General features: G+C 30.0%; 2 long non-coding RNA genes across 2 annotated transcripts in view; both read right to left on the bottom strand.

The window, feature by feature from the left end:
* Positions 1 to 22,668, bottom strand: part of LOC126184848 (uncharacterized) — a 133,728-nt gene that overhangs the window by 9,626 nt on the left and 101,434 nt on the right. The window lies entirely within an intron of this gene.
* Positions 17,126 to 22,668, bottom strand: part of LOC126184847 (uncharacterized) — a 41,760-nt gene continuing 36,217 nt past the window's right edge. Inside the window, exon 2 of the long non-coding RNA XR_007536889.1 lies at positions 17,126 to 17,301. This is a non-coding gene — a long non-coding RNA (uncharacterized LOC126184847). The remainder of the gene's footprint in view (positions 17,302 to 22,668) is intronic.

Here is a 22,668-nt window from a genome sequence, read left to right as displayed (position 1 = left end):
AACATAAAGACAAACCAAAAGAATTAAAAAAATCATTCCCATGAGAACGAATTATTGAAACTAAAATAGAAAGACCTAAAGCGCCTTCACAAACAGAACAAACCAAGAAAATAACAGGAAAAAAATAATCATAATCAAACTCAATAAGAAAAACAATAATTAATATAAATAAAGAAAGAACAATATATTCTAATCTCAAAAGAACCATTAATAAATGCTTACGTTTAGAGGAAAAAACATAAACACCAGCAAAATAAATCAATAAAGAAGTAAAGACAGAGAATATAAACATTAGTTTTAATAGTTTAAAAAAAACGCTGGTCTTGTAAACCGGAAATAAGTTCAGCCCCCACTTTTAAAACTTCAGAGGTGGAAAAGCTTTCCATCATCGGTCCCCAAAACCGATATTTTAATAAACTAACCCCTGAAATGATTAAAATAATAATTATATCACTATCAAACGTAATAAATATTAATTTTATTAAATTAAGACACCCAATATTAATAATGCTTTTCATTATCCTACAAACCTTCTTAGTCGGGCTAATAACAGGAACAATAATGGAAAGATATTGATTATCATATATTTTATTTTTAACGTTTCTTGGTGGTATATTACTTCTATTTATTTATGTTACGAGAATTGCATCAAACGAAATATTTCAACCTAAATCAATTACGATAATTATTACCTTAACTATATGAGTATTTATTATATCAATATTAATTATTCTAGATATAACAATATTTACAGACTTTTTCAAAAATACTGAAACTATAAATATTGATAACTCAATCAATTATCAAGAAATAACAATATCTTTAGAAAAACTATATAATAGACCAACATTTATTATTACAATAATAATAATAATTTATTTATTTTTGGCACTATTAGCAGTTGTTAAAATCACCAATATTAACCAGGGGCCTATTTGTAATATAAGATAATTTACTAATGAATAAACCCTTACGATTATGACATCCTTTAATTAAAATCATTAATAACTCTTTAGCTGATTTACCTGCACCAACAAATATTTCATTTTGATGAAATTTTGGATCCCTGCTAGGACTATGTTTAGTAATTCAAATTGTAACCGGACTATTTTTAGCTATACATTATACATCAAATATTGAAATAGCGTTTAGTAGTGTAGTTCACATCTGCCGAGACGTAAATAATGGTTGAATTATTCGAACCTTACATGCAAATGGAGCTTCTATATTTTTTATTTGTATTTATTTACATGTAGGACGGGGAATTTACTACGGATCCTACATATACATGCACACCTGAATAATTGGTACAGTAATTCTATTCTTAGTTATAGCAACCGCATTTATAGGATACGTTTTACCTTGAGGTCAAATATCATTCTGAGGTGCGACAGTAATTACTAATTTATTATCAGCAATTCCATATTTAGGAACAGATTTTGTTCAATGGGTATGAGGAGGGTTTGCTGTTGATAATGCAACATTAAACCGATTCTTTACATTTCATTTTGTACTACCGTTTATTATTGCTGCAATGGCAGCAATTCATTTATTTTTCCTTCACCAAACAGGGTGTAATAACCCTTTAGGCCTAAATGGAGATATTGAAAAAATCCCATTTCACCCATACTTTACTTTCAAGGACTCTATTACATTTGTATTAATAACATCATTATTAATTATATTATGCTTGATTAATCCTTACCTTCTAGGGGATCCAGATAATTTTGTACCTGCTAACCCATTAGTAACTCCCGTCCATATCCAACCGGAATGATATTTCTTATTTGCATATGCAATTCCACGATCAATCCCTAATAAGCTAGGGGGTGTGTTTGCACTATTCTTATCAATTAGAATCTTAATAATTTTACCATTTTATAACAAAACACCATTTCGAGGTATTCAATTCTATCCTATTAATCAAATTTTATTCTGAATTATAGTACCTGTTGTATGCTTATTAACATGAATTGGTAAACGACCTGTTGAAGAACCTTACATTATAACAGGACAAATCTTAACAATTATCTACTTTACATACTACTTAATTAATGTACATATTGCAAATGCATGAGATAAACTAATTAAGGAATAATAAGTTAATTAGCTTAGGAAAAGCATATGTTTTGAAAACATAAAACTAGAAGTTTAACTCTTCTATTAACTTTTCTTAAAAAATTTCACTAAATAAATGAAATAAATAAAATCCTTAAACCGACAAAGAAAATAAAAAAATTTAAAGATAAAGGCAAAAAACTTTTTGAAGCTAAGTATATTAACTTATCATAACGAAAACGTGGTAATGTCCCCCGAACTAAAATAAACCCAAAGGACATTACAGCAAGCTTAATAAAAAATATAAAAGAATAAAAATCACCACCTAAAAAAATTAAAGCTAATAATATTCTTATAAAAACAATTCTTGTATACTCAGGTAAAAAAATTAAAGTAAATCCACCTGCACCATATTCAATATTAAAACCTGAAACTAACTCAGATTCACCTTCGGCAAAGTCAAAAGGAGTACGGTTAGTTTCAGCTAAACAAGAAGCAAAACAAGCTAAAGCTAAAGGAAAAGAAATAATAATAAATCAACAATAAAGCTGATAATTTATAAAATCAAACATGTTAAAATTACCAATTAAAGTAATTAAAGATAATAAAATTAAAGCCAAACTAACTTCATATGAAATTGTTTGAGCAACAGAACGAAGAGGACCTAATAAAGAATAATTTGAATTAGAAGACCAACCAGCAATTATAACAGTATAAACACCTAATCTAGTGCAACATAAAAAAAACAAAAATCCATAAGAAAAAGAACATATATAAGTCAAGTAAGGGAAAATTACTCAAACAGCCAAAGAAATCATTAAATTAAAAACAGGGGAAAAATAATAAAGTAAATAATTAGATATTATAGGAATTGGCTGCTCCTTACAAATTACCTTAATAGCATCACTAAAGGGCTGAGGAATTCCTACAAAACCTACTTTATTTGGGCCCTTTCGAATTTGGATGTAACCTAAAACCTTACGCTCTAATAAAGTTAAAAAAGCAACACTAATTAAAACACAAATAACTAATAAAAGAAAATTCAAAATAAACATAAATAAATCATAAAGTATCAATACTATTTGTAGAAAAAATCTACATAAATGAATTCTAAATTCAACACATTAATCTGTCAAAATAGTAATTTAATTAATATTAATCAATAAAATAAAAAATATTTCAACCATATGGTCTTTTCGTACTAATATGAATCAATAATCTTAGGATAGAAACCGACCTGGCTCACGCCGGTCTGAACTCAGATCATGTAAGAATTTAAAGGTCGAACAGACCTAATCACTGGGCTACTGCACCCAAAATTTTTCTTAATCCAACATCGAGGTCGCAATCTGCTTTGTCGATATGAGCTCTCAAAAACAATTTAAAATAATATTACATAAAACACTTACATTACCAATAAACTATAATCTAAAAAATCAATTCTACAAAATATACTAAGACAAAATTCGACCAAATTATTTTTATTAAATAATTAAATAAACAAGAAATAAATATAATAAAATAAATAATCAAGTTATCCTGATTCGCACAGAAAAATTTTCAGTGTAAGTGAAACACTTTACTAATAAGTTATATCTTTAAACTCTTACTAGATACACTTTCCAGTACATCTACTATGTTACGACTCATCTCATCTAACTTGAAGCTACCTTAAAATAATAAAATAGAATAATCAATAATGAGAGCGACGGGCGATGTGTACACACCTCAGAGCCAATATTAGTTAAATTAAATAAATTAAATTACTATCAAATCCACCTTCATTAATAGTATTTCACCATCAAATCCGTTATAAACAAAAATCTATTGTAACCCACCTCCTCTTAACTATAAGCTGCACCTTGACCTGAAATATTTTATAATTATAAATCTTGAGAATTATAACTCTAAAAAGATTCTCTGATAACGGAGATATACAAACAAATAAATCAAGTAGAGTAAATCATGTATTATCCATCACGGGGTAGGTTCCTCTGAATGGAATGAGATACCGCCAAATTCTTTGGGTTTAAAGACCTTAACTAATAGTACCCTGGTAAATATAATTAACATTTAAAATAATAGGATATCTAACCCTAAAAATATAAACAACTGTTTTAACCAATAACATTCACTTGTATCAATCGTATAACCGCGGCTGCTGGCACGAATTATGCCGATACTAAATCAATTGCTAAATCCAAAATCACTTGATAATTAAATCAAATTACTGCAAAATAGAACATTTAGTTTAACTAAACTTACATATAATACAAAGAAAAAGTGAATAAATAAGCAAGAATAAAACTTTTGGGAACAAAATAAGAAATTCAAAAATTTTTTAAAATAAGAAAAAATAAGAGATTCAAATATTTAAAGAAAAAAAAGAAAAAAAACACAAATAGTGACAAAAAAAGGAACGCGCCCTCAAATGACAACAACAACTTCTCTATTATATATAAATAAAGATTAATATGGAACATGTATACCAATAAATGTATTATATTCTTTCTTATTTAATCTTTCTTTTCACTAATAAGAAAGAAAGATTAAATAATATAATAAATATATTTTATACAACATTGTAAATTAATGTAATATGTTATTAATATAAAATTAACTTTATATTAAGTTAACTTAAATATTAATTAATTAAATAATTTAATTATAGAAAATATATTTAATTGTATTATTATAATTTATATAATTATCTATATTAATGTAATATTTTATATTTAATAATATAGATTATATTTATTATATCCAATTATAATAATATTTAATATTAATTTACATATTATTATATAATTTATAATATAATAATTTCTTTTAAGCTAAAAACATAAGTAGCTATAATCATAGGTAAATAAATGTATTAAAATAATCATTTAATAATAATAAAATAACATTATAAGTATTTAAATTTAATTAAATGTAATATATTAATATAAATTATTTATTGTATATAATATATAATATATGCTCAAATTATACGACCCGAGATAAATTAATTAGAAATAACCAAAATAATACATAAACAAATTTTCAAAAAATATTTTTAATTTGTATATTAAATAAATAAAAAATAAAAATGAAGTGCCTGATTAAAGGTTACCTTGATAGGGTAAATAAAGTAAATAAAAATTACCTTCATTAAAAATTACATAAGTAAGAATCAAACTACCTCCCTTAGCATCAAAAACTAACGTGTATCATACACCTTAATGTAAAAAGGTAAGCTAAACAAGCTAATGGGTTCATACCCCATTCATAGAGGTATCAATCCTCTCATTTTTAATGACCAACAACTCTACAAAACTTCTCTTCCTATCAACATTAATGAGAGGAACGATCCTGTCCATTTCATCAAGCTCCTGATTTGGAGTTTGAATAGGACTTGAGATCAACTTACTTTCATTTATTCCGCTCCTAACAAGAAATAAAAATATAATAATAAATGAATCATCAATTAAATGTTTTATTGTCCAAGCAATAGCATCGACAATACTATTATTTTCAATTTTGCTGATTCAAATAAAATATCCAATAGGATGAGAAACAGAATTTATTCCATCAATAATAATCAGATCTAGATTATTATTAAAGATCGGGGCTGCACCTTTCCATTTCTGATTTCCAGAAGTAATAGGAGCTTCAAGATGAAATAACTGTTTAACACTAATAACATGACAAAAATTGCCCCAATAATGGTGTTATCTTATTGTATTCAATTAAGAACTTTCATTTGAACAATTATCATTTTAAGAATTATTATTGGGGCAATAGGTGGTTTAAATCAAACATCTGTACGACAACTTCTAGCATATTCCTCAATTAGACATTTAGGGTGAATAATTAGATCTCTAACAGTTAGAGAAAACATCTGAGAACTATACTTTATTATTTATTCTCTATTAAGATTAATTATGGTCTTATTATTTAAGCAAATAAATTTATTTTTTATAAACCAAATTTATTCAGCCAGAAATATAAAAACTGTAATTAAATTCATAATATTTTTATCTCTTCTATCCCTAGGTGGCTTGCCACCATTCCTTGGATTTCTACCAAAATGAATTGTAATACAATCATTAATAGAAAATAACATAACAACTATTATAACCATTATGGTTGTATTAACCACAATTACACTTTATTATTATATACGTATTAGATTCTCAGCCCTAATTATGTCATACACAGAAAATTCATGATCTATAAAAATAAAGTCTCAAAAATCAAGAATTATTCTCCCTATAACAGTAATAATTTCAACAATAGGATTGATCTCAACATCAACCTGAATCTCATTATACTAAGGACTTAAGTTAACTAAACTAATAACTAAACTAAAAATAGGCCTTAGTAAAATTTCACACCTCTAGAATTGCAGTCTAGAATCATAATTGAATATAAGGCCTAACCACATGGTAAGAGAGAAACATCTCATAAGTAGATTTACAGTCTACCACCTCAAATTCAGCCATCTTACTGCAAAAATGATTATACTCAACAAACCATAAGGATATTGGTACTTTATACTTCTTATTTGGAGCATGAGCAGGAATAGTAGGAACATCAATAAGAATACTTATTCGTGCTGAACTCGGCCAACCAGGATCTCTAATTGGAGATGACCAAATCTATAATGTTATTATTACAGCACACGCATTTGTAATAATTTTCTTTATAGTAATACCCATTATAATTGGTGGATTTGGTAATTGGCTCATACCATTAATAATTGGTGCACCAGATATGGCATTCCCACGAATAAATAATATAAGTTTTTGTTTACTACCGCCTTCACTAACCCTTCTTCTTACATCTTCTATAGTAGATAACGGTTCTGGTACAGGGTGAACAGTTTACCCTCCTCTTGCAGGAGCTATCGCACATGGGGGAGCATCTGTAGACCTGGCTATTTTCTCACTTCACTTAGCAGGTGTATCATCTATTCTTGGTGCAGTAAACTTCATTACAACAGCAATTAATATACGATCAGAAAGTATAACTCTAGATCAGACACCTTTATTTGTATGATCCGTAGCTATTACAGCTCTTCTCCTCCTTTTGTTGCTTCCAGTATTAGCAGGAGCTAATTGAGCAAGACTTCCCTAACCGGAAGGCGAAACCAACTACACTGCGTGCAACGTCCTTGAAGGTTGATTTGCGGGATCAGATACCATCTGGCTGAGGAAAACTTCTCTGGATGACCGTTGACCCCGAGGTACCTATAGATACAATATGTCTAATAGAGCCACTAGAGGAAAATGAGGAATTAGATGTATCACATTGTTTTGTACGTAGAAGTGTTTTACGGGTTCAAGACGTTGAGGGAGAAAGAAAAGTACCGGTACTTATTGACAATTTGGGAGTGGAGGACAAAGAGTTGCATAAGGGAATATTAGTAGCTACATTCAGTACTTTTGAAGAAGAAGATTTTATTTGGTCAGATATTAATGATGGTCAGAAACCAGACGCCTATAAAACCGCATTACGCCAGAAGATTGAGCATTTGCAAGGGAAGGATAGAGACACGATAGAAGCAGTTTTAGTTGAGTTCCAAGATTTATTTAATGCAGAAGGTCCACTGCCAGCAACAGATATCACACAGCATAGGATCCCAACAGGAAATAGCCCCCCAGTTTATAGGTAGCCTTATAGAGTTCCGCATCACTTATAGCCAGTACTGGATGAATTTTTAGAACAGCACCTAAAAGATGGAATTATAGAATATTCTGATTCGCCTTATAATTCAAATATCGCAATTATTCCAAAGAAGTCTCCCGATGGTACGAAATGATATAGATTTTGTTGTGACTACAGACACCTTAACAAACAAACTATCTCAGATATTTATCCTCTTCCAATCATTACAGATATCATTGACAGTTTGGGTAACAGTAAATACTTTTCAACAATCGATTTACGTAGCGGATATCATCAATTGGAAGTTGCACCTGAAGATAGGCATAAAACAGCATTTTCTACCCCTGGAGGCCACTGGCAATTTAAAAGAATGCCTTTCGGTTTGAGAAATGCACCAGCAACTTTTCAAAGACTACTCGATGGAGTATTGCGAGGACTAAAAACTCAGCAATGTTGTGTATATCTAGACGATATTATTGTATTCTCCAAAGAAATTAATGAACATGCTGTGCGTCTGCGTAATGTTTTTCAGAGACTTAGAAAAGCTAAATTAACATTAAATATGGAAAAATGTAATTTTGCATTGACAGAGGTTACATACCTAGGGCATGTCATTAGTGAAAAAGGAATTACAACAGATCCTCGATTAATTTCGGTAGTTAAGGACTTCCCAGCACCACAACGCATTAAGGAAGTACAAAGTTTCATTGGTCTCGCATCGTATTACCGAAAATATGTTCAAAATTTTGCTGAAATTGCCCGGCCCTTAACCCAATTATTGAAAAAGGGTGCAAAATTTCATTGGTCTGAAGTTTGTGAATCAGCATTTCAAACCCTTAAAGATAAGTTAACACACAGTCCAGTATTAGCCTACCCAGATTATAATAAAGAATTTATTTTATCCTGTGACACAAGTGGTTATTCAGTAGAAGTTGTTTTGAGTCAGAATAGTAATGGCGTGGAACACCCCATAGCCTACGCTTCGAGACAACTAACAATGGCAGAAAGAAATTATTCCACAACAGAGAAAGAATTGTTATGGTATCAAATACTTTAAATGCTACTTGTATGGTAGGAAATTCAAGGTTATTACAGACCACGCAGCTTTAAAATGGTTGCTTGGATTAAAGGATCCATCTAGTCGTCTCACGCTTTGGGCCCTATGTCTTTACGAAATGGATTTCGAAGTTATCCACAAACCAGGCAAAAAACACATGAATGCAAATTGTCTAAGTCGGAAAATAGCACTTTTGGAAGCAACAGGCCGAGATATTGAGGGGTGGAGAAAGGCACAAGATGAGGATACAGAATGCAAAAAATACGCAACTCAAAAACAATTTTGCTTTGAAGATGGGGTATTATGCCGTAAAACAAAACTTGGACCGCGAATTGTTGTTCCCCAACACCTTAGACAAGAAATAATGGCAGAGGCCTACGACCATATCCTTGCGGGACACGGTGGACAGCGGACAACCGAAAGACGTGTAGCAGAGCGATTTTGGTGGCAAACTAGAAAGCAGGATGTTGCGCAGTACGTTCGCAATTGCATTGCGTGCGCACAACGAGCTGAACTTTCTCGTTCAAAAATACCCTTACAGAGGCTCCCCGAGGCTTCATGTCCATTTCAAATCTGTGGAGTGGATCTCTACGGGCCTTTTCATAAAACACCTGGTGGTAAGAAGTATGTTCTTACAATTATAGATCACTTTTCACGCTACCTAGCTATGGTGAGTTTCCCAGATCAGCAAGCAAATACAGTTGCCCAAGCTTTAGTTAACATCTGGATACTTAAATTTGGCGTACCTGAAGCTATTATCACAGATCAGGTATCTAATTTTATGTCTGAACTAATGAAACAGCTATGCCAGTTACTAAAAATACGCAAATTACGCACAACTCCGTTACACCCTCAGTGCAACGGACGCACAGAAAGAGTTCATCAGACAATTGGTAAGATGGTTAGTTATTATATTAACGAACAACATTCTAATTGGGATACGTGTTTACCAATAATCGTGTCGGTATACAACGCCAAAACGCATGAAGCAACTGGCATGTCACCTTATGAAGCAGTCTATGGGAGAAAAATGCCGTCCCCATTTGATGTAATCAGGCAGAAAAACGGAAAAGTCGGAGAAACAGTAAGAGATTTCAGTTGAATGATGAAAGATGTATGGAAAAAGGTTCAAAAATCTAATACAAAGGCTTTGGAACGACAGGAAAGATTAGGTAATACCCAAGTTAAATATCCAAATTACAAAATCGGTCAGTGGGTGATGCTTTCAACTCCATATGTTGCGAAAGGAAAAACGAAGAAATTTGTAACAAACTACAGAGGTCCTTATCAAATTATTGAGATCATGTCACCAGTCATTGTTAAATTGCAACAGCCGACCCGAACTACTGTTGTGCATGTAAGTCGTTTAAAACCTTTTAAGGGCGCCCCAGATGTAATTCCTTCAACAATAGTGCCTGCTTTTCCGAAGGGTGGAGGAAGTACCCGAAAAGGAAAAAGAGTGGCCACGCCAGCACAACATACAGACATGGCACCATACAATCTTCGACCAAGAGTGCTCATGTGTTTCTCAGTCGTCACATGTCATGAAAGGCCCTCGCCTACATCCCAAGAGCCAATTACCGACGTTAAGAAGAGTCTTCGAGAAGCTTTTCAACGTGACAGAAGAGGCAATGGCCGTAAAGTCGTTCACCTCCAGTGAACTGAAGTGAATAAATACGCGAGACGTGGTGGACCCGACGGAGGAAGACGAGACGGAGACGGAGACAGAGACGGAGACGAGCGATGAAGAAGATGAAGAAGTGAAGAAGCGTAGCAGTTGTTTTAAGTCAGTTTCGGTGCTGACGACCGTCATGCAAGAAGAGACTACATTATGCACAGACGCACTAAGTCCACCGCTGTAATGGAATAGCAAGCAGCAGCCTCAGCGCCAGAAGACAGAAGTTAATAGGTATTTGAAGTCTGATCTTTACGTACCCGGGTGACTCGTGAGGACGGGAAGGAGACGGCCTCACATCAGCAGTCACCTGTGAGCTGGGATGAAGACCTGACAGCCGAAGACTGGCAAGCGGGTGTCCGTGGTTCGAGTCCGGGACACTGGCCTTCCCCCGCCGCGCCGCTCCGTTGGTCGACGCACAACACACGCGGCCGCTTAGAGAAGAGAAACACTGGGACGCCACATTCAAGGTATCGCCATCCGATGCACGACGTCGCTCACAATAATTAAACGGGCCACCTCACTCTGCGCGTCTCTGGTCAGCTGGGCGAAACGGCGATACGAGATACACACCGCTACGCGTAATCAGACGCCGCCGCCGCCGCCGCCGCCACTGCCGCAGCAGAAGGCCACGCAAACATCACGGCTGCCGCTCTCCGAACCAGAACGTCCCAGTAAGATACACTTGTACGAAACTTCCAATAAAAGTTATCTTATGTAAAAATTCTGTTTCATTCTACCTCATACCCGAGCCAAGGAAGAACCCACCCTGCCCACATGTTGTTAAGAGAGAAAAGTTTATTTATTTAATATTTTCACCTTGACAGAATGCTTAAGAATGCTCATCCTGATAATTGACAGCATCAAGGAGAAAACCCAGTTACATTTAGTAGCAGAAGTGCTACATTTAGTATCACAACTGTTACAGATGGAAGTGAAATAAAAATTAGTGTAATTGCTGGTAATGCTGTTCAGATTGTTTCAATTAAGTGTCCGTGAAGTATGTTTCGGTTTGTATAGGCAATAATTAATATATAACTTAGGGCATAACCTACAATTACTGTAATTATTAATAATATGACCATAGTATGATCATGGAAGAATGATAGTTGCTCCATTAATGGTGAAGCTCCATCTTGAAGGGATAAATTTGATCATGTTGTCATTAATGAATTTTCTAATAAAAGGTCAAACCTTTATTTATAGAGCTTAAATCTACTGCACTAATCTGCCATATTAGATTCTAGAAATTACTGGTAATTCTGAGTAACTGTGTTCTGCAGGTGGATTGTTTTGTAATCATTCTGTTGATCTTCTTATATTAGCTCTAAATATGATTGCTCGGTTTGTAACCATTCTTTCTCATATAATTACAATGAATATAGTGATTCCTACGATAGAAATTGTAGACCCAATTCTTCACACTACATTTCATGATGTGTATGCATCTGGGTAGTCAGAATATCGTCGTGGTATTCCTACTAACCCTAAGAAGTGTTGAGGGAAGAATGTTAAGTTTACTCTAATAAATATAATTGTAAATTGGATTTTTAATCATGTATTATTTATGGTTAATCCTGTAAATAGTGGGTATCATTGGATAACAGCTCCTATAATTGCGAATACTGCTCCTATAGATAATACATAATGCAAGTGGGCTACTACATAATATGTATCATGTAATACAATATCAAGTGATGAATTTGCTAATACTAATCCTGTTAGTCCCCCAATCGTGAACAGAAAAATAAATCCTAAAGCTCATAATAGTGGTGGATTGAATTTGAATTTAGTTCCATATAGTGCAGCTAATCATCTAAATACCTTAATTCCTGTAGGTACAGCAATAATTATTGTTGCTGATGTAAAGTATGCTCGTGTGTCAACATCCATTCCTACTGTAAATATGTCATGTGCTCATACGATAAATCCTATTAGTCCAATTGACAATATAGCATAAATTATACCTAATGTTCCAAATGATTCAATTTTTCCTCTTTCTTGACATACAATGTGAGAGATAATCCCAAATCCTGGTAGAATTAAAATGTAAACTTCTGGGTGCCCGAAGAATCAAAATAAGTGTTGATATAAAATTGGGTCACCCCCTCCCGCAGGGTCGAAAAATGATGTATTTAAATTTCGGTCTGTTAGTAGTATAGTGATAGCTCCTGCTAATACTGGAAGTGAAAGAAGAAGAAGAAGGGCTGTAATAGCTACAGATCATACTAATAAAGGTGTTTGATCTAGAGTTATACTTTCTGATCGTATATTAATTGCTGTTGTAATGAGGTTTACTGCACCAAGAATAGATGATACACTTGCTAAATGGAGTGAGAAGATAGCTAGTTCTACAGATGCACCCCCATGTGCGATAGCTCCTGCTAGAGGTAGGTAAACTGTTCATCCTGTACCAGCACCGTTATCTACTATGGAAGACGTAAGAAGAAGGGTTAATGAAATTGGTAATAATCAAAATCTTATATTATTTATTCGTGGGAATGCTATATCTGGTGCACCAATTATTAATGGTACAAGTCAATTACCAAATCCACCAATTATAATAGGTATTACTATAAAGAAAATTATTGCAAATGCATGGGCTGTAATAACAACATTATAAATTTGGTCATCTCCAATTGAAGATCCTGGTTGACCAAGTTCAGCACGAATAAGTATTCTTATTGATGTTCCTACTATTCCTGCTCAGGCTCCAAATAGGAAGTATAAAGTACCAATATCCTTATGGTTTTGTTGAGAATAATCATTTTTGCGGTAAGATGGCTGAATTTTAGGCGGTACTCTGTAAATCTACTTATGAGATGTTTTCTCTCTTGCCATGTTTTAGGTCTTATATTCAATTATGATTCTAGACTGCAATTATAGAGGTGTAAAATTTTACTAAGGCCTAAAAGATTATTCTTTTAATTATAACTTTGAAGGTTATTAGTTTAATTAACGTAAGTCCTTAGTATAATGAAATTAAGGCTGATGTTGAAATTAATCCTATTGTTGAAATTATTACTGTTATAGGAAGAATAATTATTGATTTTTGAGACTTTATCATTATTGATCATGAATTTTCTGTGTATGACATAATTAGGGCTGAGAATCTAATATGTATGTAATAATAAAGTGTAATTGTAGTTAATACAACCATAATGGTTATAATAGTTGTTATGATGTTTTCTAATAATGATTGTATTACAATTCATTTTGGTAGAAACCCAAGAAACGGTGGTAAACCACCTGGGGATAGGAGAGATAAAAATATTATGAATTTAATTTCAGTTTTTATATTTCTGGCCGAATAAATTTGGTTTATAAAAAATAGGTTTATTTGCTTAAATAATAAAACCATAATTAATCTTAATAGTGAGTAAACAATAAAATATAGTTCTCAGACGTTTTCTCTGACTGTTAGGGATCTAATTATTCACCCTAAGTGTCTAATTGATGAATATGCTAGAAATTGGCGTAGAGATGTTTGATTTAAACCACCTATTGCCCCAATAATAATTCTCAGAATATTAATTGTTCAAATGAAAGTTCTTAGTTGAATACAATAAGATAATACAATTATTAGGGCAATATTTTGTCATGTTATTAGTGTTAAACAGTTATTTCATCTTGAAGCTCCTATTGCTTCTGGAAATCAGAAATGAAAAGGTGCAGCCCCAATCTTTAATAATAATCTAGATCTCATTATTATTGATGGAATAAATACTGTTTCACAACCTATTGGATACTTTATTTGAATCAACAAAATTGAAAATAATAGTATTGTCGATGCTATTGCTTGGGCATTAAAATATTTAATTGATGATTCATTTATTATTATATTTTTATTTCTTGTTAGGAGCGGAATAAATGAAAGTAAGTTGATCTCAAGTCCTATTAAAACTCCAAATCAGGAGTTTGATGAAATGGACAGGATCGTTCCTATCATTAATGTTGATAGGAAAAGAAGTTTTGTAGAGTAGTTGGTCATTAAAAAGGAGAGGATTGATACCTCTATGAATGGGGTATGAACCCATTAGCTTGTTTAGCTTACCTTTTTACATTAAGGTGTATGATGCACGTTAGTTTTTGATACTAAAAGAGGTAGTTTAATTCTGTCTTATGTAATTTTTAGTGAAGGTACTTTTATTTACTTGATTTATCGTATCAAGGTAACCCTTTAATCAGGCACTTCATTTATATTTAATATATAAATTAAAATTTTTTTAAAAAATTTGTTTATGCATTATTTTGGTTACTTCTAATTAATTTATCTCGGTTCGGATAATTTATATTAATATATTACATTTAATTAAATTTAAATACCAATAATGTTATTTTATTATTATTAAAGATTGTTGTAATACATTTAGTTACCTAGGATTATAGCTACTTATGTTTTTAGCTTAAAATAGGTTATTATATTATAAAGTATATATTAATATGTAATTTAATATTAAATATTATTATAATTGGATGTAATAAATATAATTAATGATATTAAATATAATTTATTATATTATTATAAATAATTATATTGATTATATAATATAATTACACAATTATCTATAATTAGATTATTTAAGTAACGAATATTTAAGTTAACTTAATATAAACTTAGTTTTATATTAATAACATATTACATTAAATTACATAATTGTATAAAATATATTTATTATATTATTTAATCTTTCTTTATTATTAGTGAAAATGAAGATTAAATAATAAAGATTATAATACATTTATCTGTATACATGTTCCATATTAATCTTTATTTATATATAATAGAGAAGTTGTTGTGGTCATACGTGGCCGTGTTTCTTTTTTTTTTTTGTTGTCAATGATTGTGATTTTGTCTTTTTTTCTTTAAATATTTGAATCTTTTATTTTTCTTAATTTTAAAAATATTCTAATTTCTTATTTTTGTTTCCAAAAGTTTTATCTTGATTGTTTATTCACTTTTTCCTTGTATTATATGTAAGTTTCGTTAAACTAAATGTTCTTTTTGCAGTAATTTGATTTAACTATTAAGTGATTTTGTATTTAGCAATTGATTTAGTATCGGCATAATTCGTGCCAGCAGCCGCGTTTATACGATTGATACAAGTGAATATTATTGGTGAAAACAATTGTTTATATTTTTAGGGTTAAAATATAGATTTGTAAGGTGAAATGTTAAAATTTATTTGTAGCTCTTTCTATGAATCTGTGAAATTTAAATAATAAACTAGGATTAGATACCCTATTATTTTAAATGTTAATTATATTTACCAGGGTACTATTAGTTAAGGTCTTTAAACCCAAAGAATTTGGCGGTATCTCATTCCATTCAGAGGTACCTAACCCGTGATTGATAGTACACGATTTACTTTGCTTAATTTATTTGTTTGTATATCTCCATTATCAGAGAATCTTTTTAGAGTTATAATTCTCAAGATTTATAATTATAAAATATTTCAGGTCAAGGTGCAGCTTATAGTTAAGAGGAGGTGGGTTACAATAGATTTTTGTTTATAACGGATTTGATGGTGAAATACTATTAATGAAGGTGGATTTGATAGTAATTTAATTTATTTAATTTAACTGATATTGGCTCTGAGGTGTGTACACATCGCCCGTCGCTCTCATTATTGATTATTCTATTTTATTATTTTAAGGTAGCTTCAAGTTAGATGAGATGAGTCGTAACATAGTAGATGTACTGGAAAGTGTATCTAGTAAGAGTTTCAAGATATAACTTATTAGTAAAGTGTTTTACTTACACTAAAAATTTTTCTGTGCAAATCAGGATATCTTGATTATTTATTTTATTATATTTATTTCTTGTTTATTTAATTATTTAATAAAAATAATTTGGTCGAATTTTGTCTTAGTATATTTTGTAGAATTGATTTTTTAGATTATAGTTTATTGGTAATGGAAGTGTTTTATGAAATATTATTTTAAATTTTTAAAAGTAGATTTTATTTATTGTACCTTTTGTATCAGGGTTTATCAAAATTTTGGTATTTACTTTACTTGTCTCATTTTGGGTTGATTTATAAATAATTTATAGTTAATCTATTATAATTATTATTAAATTATTTTTAGAAATGAGATGTTAATCGTTTCCCAAATATCTAGTATCTTAAGAAGAAATTTAATTTTTTAAAGTTAATTGTTTTATTTAATTTTTTAATTATAAATATTTTCTTATTTATTCTTTAAGGGATAAGCTTTGAAGTTAATAACCTATAATTTATTTTATAAAATATAATAGTATGCTTTAAACCAGCTATATTAAAGATTACGTTTTAGTTCATTATTTTTTGTCTTGATTTTATAAATATTTTAGGTTTTTTATTAATATTATTAATTTAATTTTTAAATTTTTGTAATAATGATAGAATTAATATATTTACTTGTATAAAATTTTTACCTTGTAAATTTATAATAAGGAACTAGGCAAAATTGATTTCCACCTGTTTAACAAAAACATGTCCTATTGAAAATACTTTGAGGTCTGGCCTGCTCACTGAGCAGATTTTTAAAGAGCCGTGGTATTTTGACCGTGCAAAGGTAGCATAATCATTAGTCTCTTAATTAGTGGCTGGAATGAATGGCTTGACGAGAAATCAACTGGCTCTTAATAAATTTTTAAATTTAACTTTTGAGTCAAAAGGCTTAAATTCTTTATTAGGACGAGAAGACCCTATAGAGCTTAACATTTTACTTTTATATAGTTTTTTGTTTGTCTTTCTATATTTAATGATGATGTTTTGTTGGGGTGACATGAAGAATAAATAAACTCTTCATTATTATATCTTTTATTTATGTTTGTTGTTTTGATCCATAATGTATGATCCTAAGATTAAGTTACCTTAGGGATAACAGCGTAATAGTTTTTGAGAGCTCATATCGACAAAGCAGATTGCGACCTCAATGTTGGATCAAGAAAAATTTTGGGTGCAGGAGCCCATTAATTAGGTCTGTTAGACCTTTAAACTCTTACATGATCTGAGTTCAGACCGGCGTGAGCCAGGTCGGTTTCTATCCTAAGATTATTAATTCATATTTGTAAGAAAGGACCATATGATTGAAATATTTTTATTATGTTGATTAATATTAATTAGATTACTATTTTGACAGATTAATGTGTTGAATTTAGAATTCATTTATGTAGATTTCTTCTACAAATAGTATTGATATTTTATGATTTATTTATGTTTATTTTGAATTTTCTTTTATTAGTTATTTGTGTTTTAATTAGTGTTGCTTTTTTGACTTTATTAGAGCGTAAGGTTTTAGATTATATTCAAATTCGAAAGGGTCCAAATAAAGTAGGATTTGTAGGAATTCCTCAACCTTTTAGTGATGCTATTAAGTTAATTTGTAAGCAGCAGCCAATTCCTATTATATCTAATTATTTACTTTATTATTTTTCTCCTGTTTTTAATTTAATAAATTCCTTAGCTGTTTGAGTAATTTTTCCTTATTTAAGTTATATATGTTCTTTTTCTTATGGATTTTTATTTTTTTATGTTGTACTAGATTAGGTGTCTATACTGTTATAATTGCTGGTTGGTCTTCTAATTCAAATTATTCTTTATTAGGTTCTCTTCGGTCTGTTGCTCAAACAATTTCATATGAAGTTAGTTTGGCTTTAATTTTATTATCTTTAATTATTTTAATTGGTAGTTTTAACATGTCTGATTTTGTAAATTATCAGCTTTATTGTTGATTTATTATTATTTCTTTTCCTTTAGCTTTAGCTTGTTTTGCTTCTTGTTTAGCTGAAACTAACCGAACCCCTTTCGATTTTGCCGAGGGTGAATCTGAGTTAGTTTCAGGTTTTAATATTGAATATGGTGCGAGAGGGTTTACTTTAATTTTTTTAGCTGAGTATACTAGAATTGTTTTTATAAGAATATTATTAGCTTTAATTTTTTTAGGAGGTGATTTTTATTCTTTTATATTTTTTATTAAGCTTGCTGTTATATCTTTTGGTTTTATTTGATTTTGGGGTACATTGCCACGTTTGCGTTATGATAAATTAATGTACTTAGCTTGAAAAAGTTTTTTACCTTTATCTTTGAATTTTTTATTTTCTTTGTTGGTTTAAAGATTTTATTTATCTCATTTATTTAGTGAAATTTTTAAGAAAAGTTAATAGAAGAGTTAAACTTCTAGTTTTATGTTTTCAAAACATATGCTTTTCCTAAGATAATTAACTTATTATTACTTAATTAGTTTATCTCATGCGTTTGCAACATGGACATTAATTAAGAAGTATGTGAAGTAAATAGTTGTTAAGATTTGTCCTGTTATAATATAAGGTTCTTCAACAGGTCGTTTACCAATTCATGTTAATAAGCATACAACAAGTACTATAATTCAGAATAAAATCTGATTAATAGGATAGAATTGAATACCTCGGAATGGTGTTTTATTATAAAATGGTAAAATTATTAAGATTCTAATTGATAGAAATAATGCAATAACACCTCCTAGCTGATTAGGAATTGATCGAAGAATTGCATATGCAAATAAGAAATATCATTCTGGTTGAATATGAACGAGGGTTACTAACGGGTTAGCAGGTACAAAATTATCTGGATCTCCTAGGAGGTAGGGATTACTCAAGCATAGTATGATTAATAATGATGTTATTATTACAAATGTAATAGAATCCTTGAAAGTAAAGTATGGGTGAAATGGGATTTTTTCGATATTTCCATTTAGTCCTAAGGGGTTATTTCACCCTGTTTGGTGAGAAAAAATAAATGCATTGCTGCCATTGCAGCAATAATAAATGGTAGTACGAAATGGAATGTACAGAATCGAATTAATGTTGTGTTATCAACAGCAAACCCTCCCGACACTCATTGAACTAAATCTGTTCCTAAATATGGGATTGCTGATAATAAATTAGTAATTACTGTCGCACCTCAAAATGATATTTGACGTCAAGGTAAAACGTATCCTATAAATGCAGTTGCTATAACTAAGAATAAAATTACTGTTCCAATTACTCAGGTGTGTATGTATATGTAAGATCCATAGTAAATCCCTCGTCCTACATGCAAATAAATACAAACAAAATATATAGAAGCTCCATTTGCATGTAAGGTTCGAATAATTAAACCATTATTTACGTCTCGGCAGATGTGCACTACACTACTAAATGCTATTTCAATATTTGATGTATAATGTATAGCTAAAAATAGTCCAGTTACAATTTGAATTACCAAGCATAACCCTAGCAGCGATCCAAAATTTCATCAAAATGAAATATTTGTTGGTGCGGGTAAATCAACTAAAGAGTTATTAATGATTTTAATTAAAGGATGTCTTAATCGTAAGGGTTTATTCATTAGTAAATTACCTTATTTTACGAATTGGTCCCTGGTTAATATTAGTGATTTTAACAACTAGCTAATAGCGCTAAAAATAAATAAATTATTATTATTATTGTAATAATAAATGTTGGTCTATTATATAGTTTTTCTAAAGATTTTGTTATTTCTTGATAATTGATTGAATTGTCAATATTTATAGTTTCAGTATTTTTGAAATAGTCTATAAATATTGTTATATCTAAGATAATTAATGTTGATATAATAAATATCCATATTGTTAAGGTAATAATTATGGTAGTTGATTTAGGTTGAAATATTTCGTTTGATGCAATTCTCGTAATATAAATAAATAAAACTAATATACCACCAAGAAATGTTAAAAATAAAATATACCATAATCAATATATTTCCATTATTGTTCCTGTTATTAGTCCACCTAGAAAAGTTTGTAGGATAATGAAAATTATTATTGATATTGGGTGTCTTAATTTAATAAAATTAATATTCATTACGTTTGATAGTGATATAATTATAATTTTGGTCATTTCAGGGGTTAGTTTATTTAAAATATCGGTTTTGGGGACCGATGTTGGAAGCTTTTTCACCTCTGAAGTTTTAAAAGTGGGGGCTGGACTTATTTCCGGTTTACAAGACCGGCGTTTTTTTTAAACTATTAAAACTAATGTTTATATTCTCTGTCTTTACTTCTTTATTGGTTTATTTTCCTGGTGTTTATGTTTTTTCTTCTAAACGTAAGCATTTATTAACTGTTCTTTTGAGATTAGAATATAATGTTCTTTCCTTATTTATATTGATTATTATTTTTCTTATTGAGTTTGATTATGATTTTTTTTCCTGTTATTTTTTTGGTTTTTTCTGTTTGTGAAGGTGCTTTAGGTTTTTCTATTTTAGTTTCGATAATTCGTTCTCATGGTAATGATTTTTTAAATTCTTTTGGTTTATCCTTATGTTAAAATATTTATTTATAACTATTTTCTTGATCCCTGTCTGTTTAGTTAATAATTGTTGATGGCTGGTTCATTCTTTAATATTTCTGTCTAGTTTTGTTTTTATAATTTGTGTTTATTATTATGCTGATTTAAATATAATTAGATATTATTTTGGTATTGATTATTTTTCTTTAGTTTGATTTTGCTTAGTTTTTGGATTTGTTCTTTAATAATTACTGCTAGAGGTTCTGTTTATTTAAGTTCTTATCATTCTAATTTTTTTGTCTTTATGGTCTTAATTTTGATGATTATGCTTTATTGTTCATTTGCTAGATTGAGTCTTCTTTCTTTTTATATTTTTTTTGAGGCTAGATTGGTTCCTACTTTGCTTTTGGTTTTGGGTTGAGGTTTTCAGCCTGAACGTTTACAGGCTGGTGTTTATTTAATTTTTTATACTTTGGTTGCTAGATTACCTTTATTATTATTTTTATTTAGGGTTTATGATTTTATTATATTTTATGTTTTCCTTTATTGGATGATTTTGGTTCTTATTATTTTATATTTTAAGTATTTGTAATTCTTGCTTTTTTAGTTAAGATACCAATATTTTTGGTTCATTTATGGCTTCCTAAGGCTCATGTTGAGGCTCCTATTACAGGTAGAAAAATTGTGTTTTATTAATGTTAGGTGGTTATGGTATTTTTCGGGTTATGAAGGTTATTTCTTATCTTGGTTTAAAGTTTAATTAATTTTGATTGTCCTTAGGTTTATCTGGTGGGGTTATTGTTAGATTTATTTGTTTTCGTTAGGTAGATTTAAAGTCTTTAATTGCATATTCTTCTGTTGCTCATATAAGAATGGTTATTGGAGGTTTGATAACCATGAATTGATGAGGTTGTATAGGTTCTCTTTCTTTAATGGTTGGTCATGGTTTATGTTCTTCTGGTTTATTTTGTTTATCTAATATTATTTATGAGCGTTTAGGTAGACGAAGATTATTAATTAACAAAGGTATAATTAATTTGATACCAAGAATGGCTTTATGATGATTTCTTTTGAGATCATCTAATATGGCTGCCCCTCCTTCTCTAAATTTGGTAGGTGAACTTAGATTATTAAATAGAATTATTTCTTGATCTTCTTTTAGAATTTTTGCTTTAAATTTTTTGTCTTTTTTTAGAGCTGTTTATACTTTATATATGTATTCTTATTCTCAGCATGGTAATTATTATTCCGGTGTTTATACATGTTCTCTTGGTTATTTTCGTGAATATCATCATTTACTTTTACATTGATTGCCTTTAAATATTCTGTCTAAAGGGTGAATATTTTTTTGTTTAAGTTGCTTAAGTATTTTAATTAAAAATGTTGTTTTGTGGAATCTTTTTCATCTTAATCTGTGAATTTATTTTCTATTTGCTCTTATAGTTGTTTTCTTTATTTTTTTCTAGAACTATAATTTTTATTTTGGGTACTTATTATTTAATAATTGATTATAGAGTTTTTGTTGAATGAGAACTTTTTAATTTAAATGGTTCTATGCCAGCTGTGGTGGATGTGGGGAGAGAGATGGTGGAGTTTTGTAATTTGTCATGAACTGCTATATATATTATGACTATTAAGGTAAATACATTGTTTGTTCTCTATTAATGTCTTTCATTTGCTAACTATTCCTATCAGTAGTTAGTGCCTTCAGTAGTTTGAATCTTTTATTTAGCTGGCAGTAGTGGCACTCGCCGTATTGCAGTAGTTCGAGTAACGGAGATTTTTGTGAGGTAAGTGATTTGTGAAAGGTATAGATTAATGTTAGTCAGGGCCATTTTTTGCAGGGATCTTTGATAGTCAGATTGCGTTGCGCTAAAAATATTGTGTGTCACTTTAGTGAATGTTTGAGTACGTTCAGTTTTGCTCAACTGTTTGAAAAGCAAATAGTGTAAG

Source organism: Schistocerca cancellata, chromosome 4 (assembly GCF_023864275.1).
Source record: "Schistocerca cancellata isolate TAMUIC-IGC-003103 chromosome 4, iqSchCanc2.1, whole genome shotgun sequence".
Lineage (NCBI taxonomy): Eukaryota > Metazoa > Arthropoda > Insecta > Orthoptera > Acrididae > Schistocerca > Schistocerca cancellata.
This window is presented reverse-complemented; position numbering and strand designations above follow the sequence as displayed.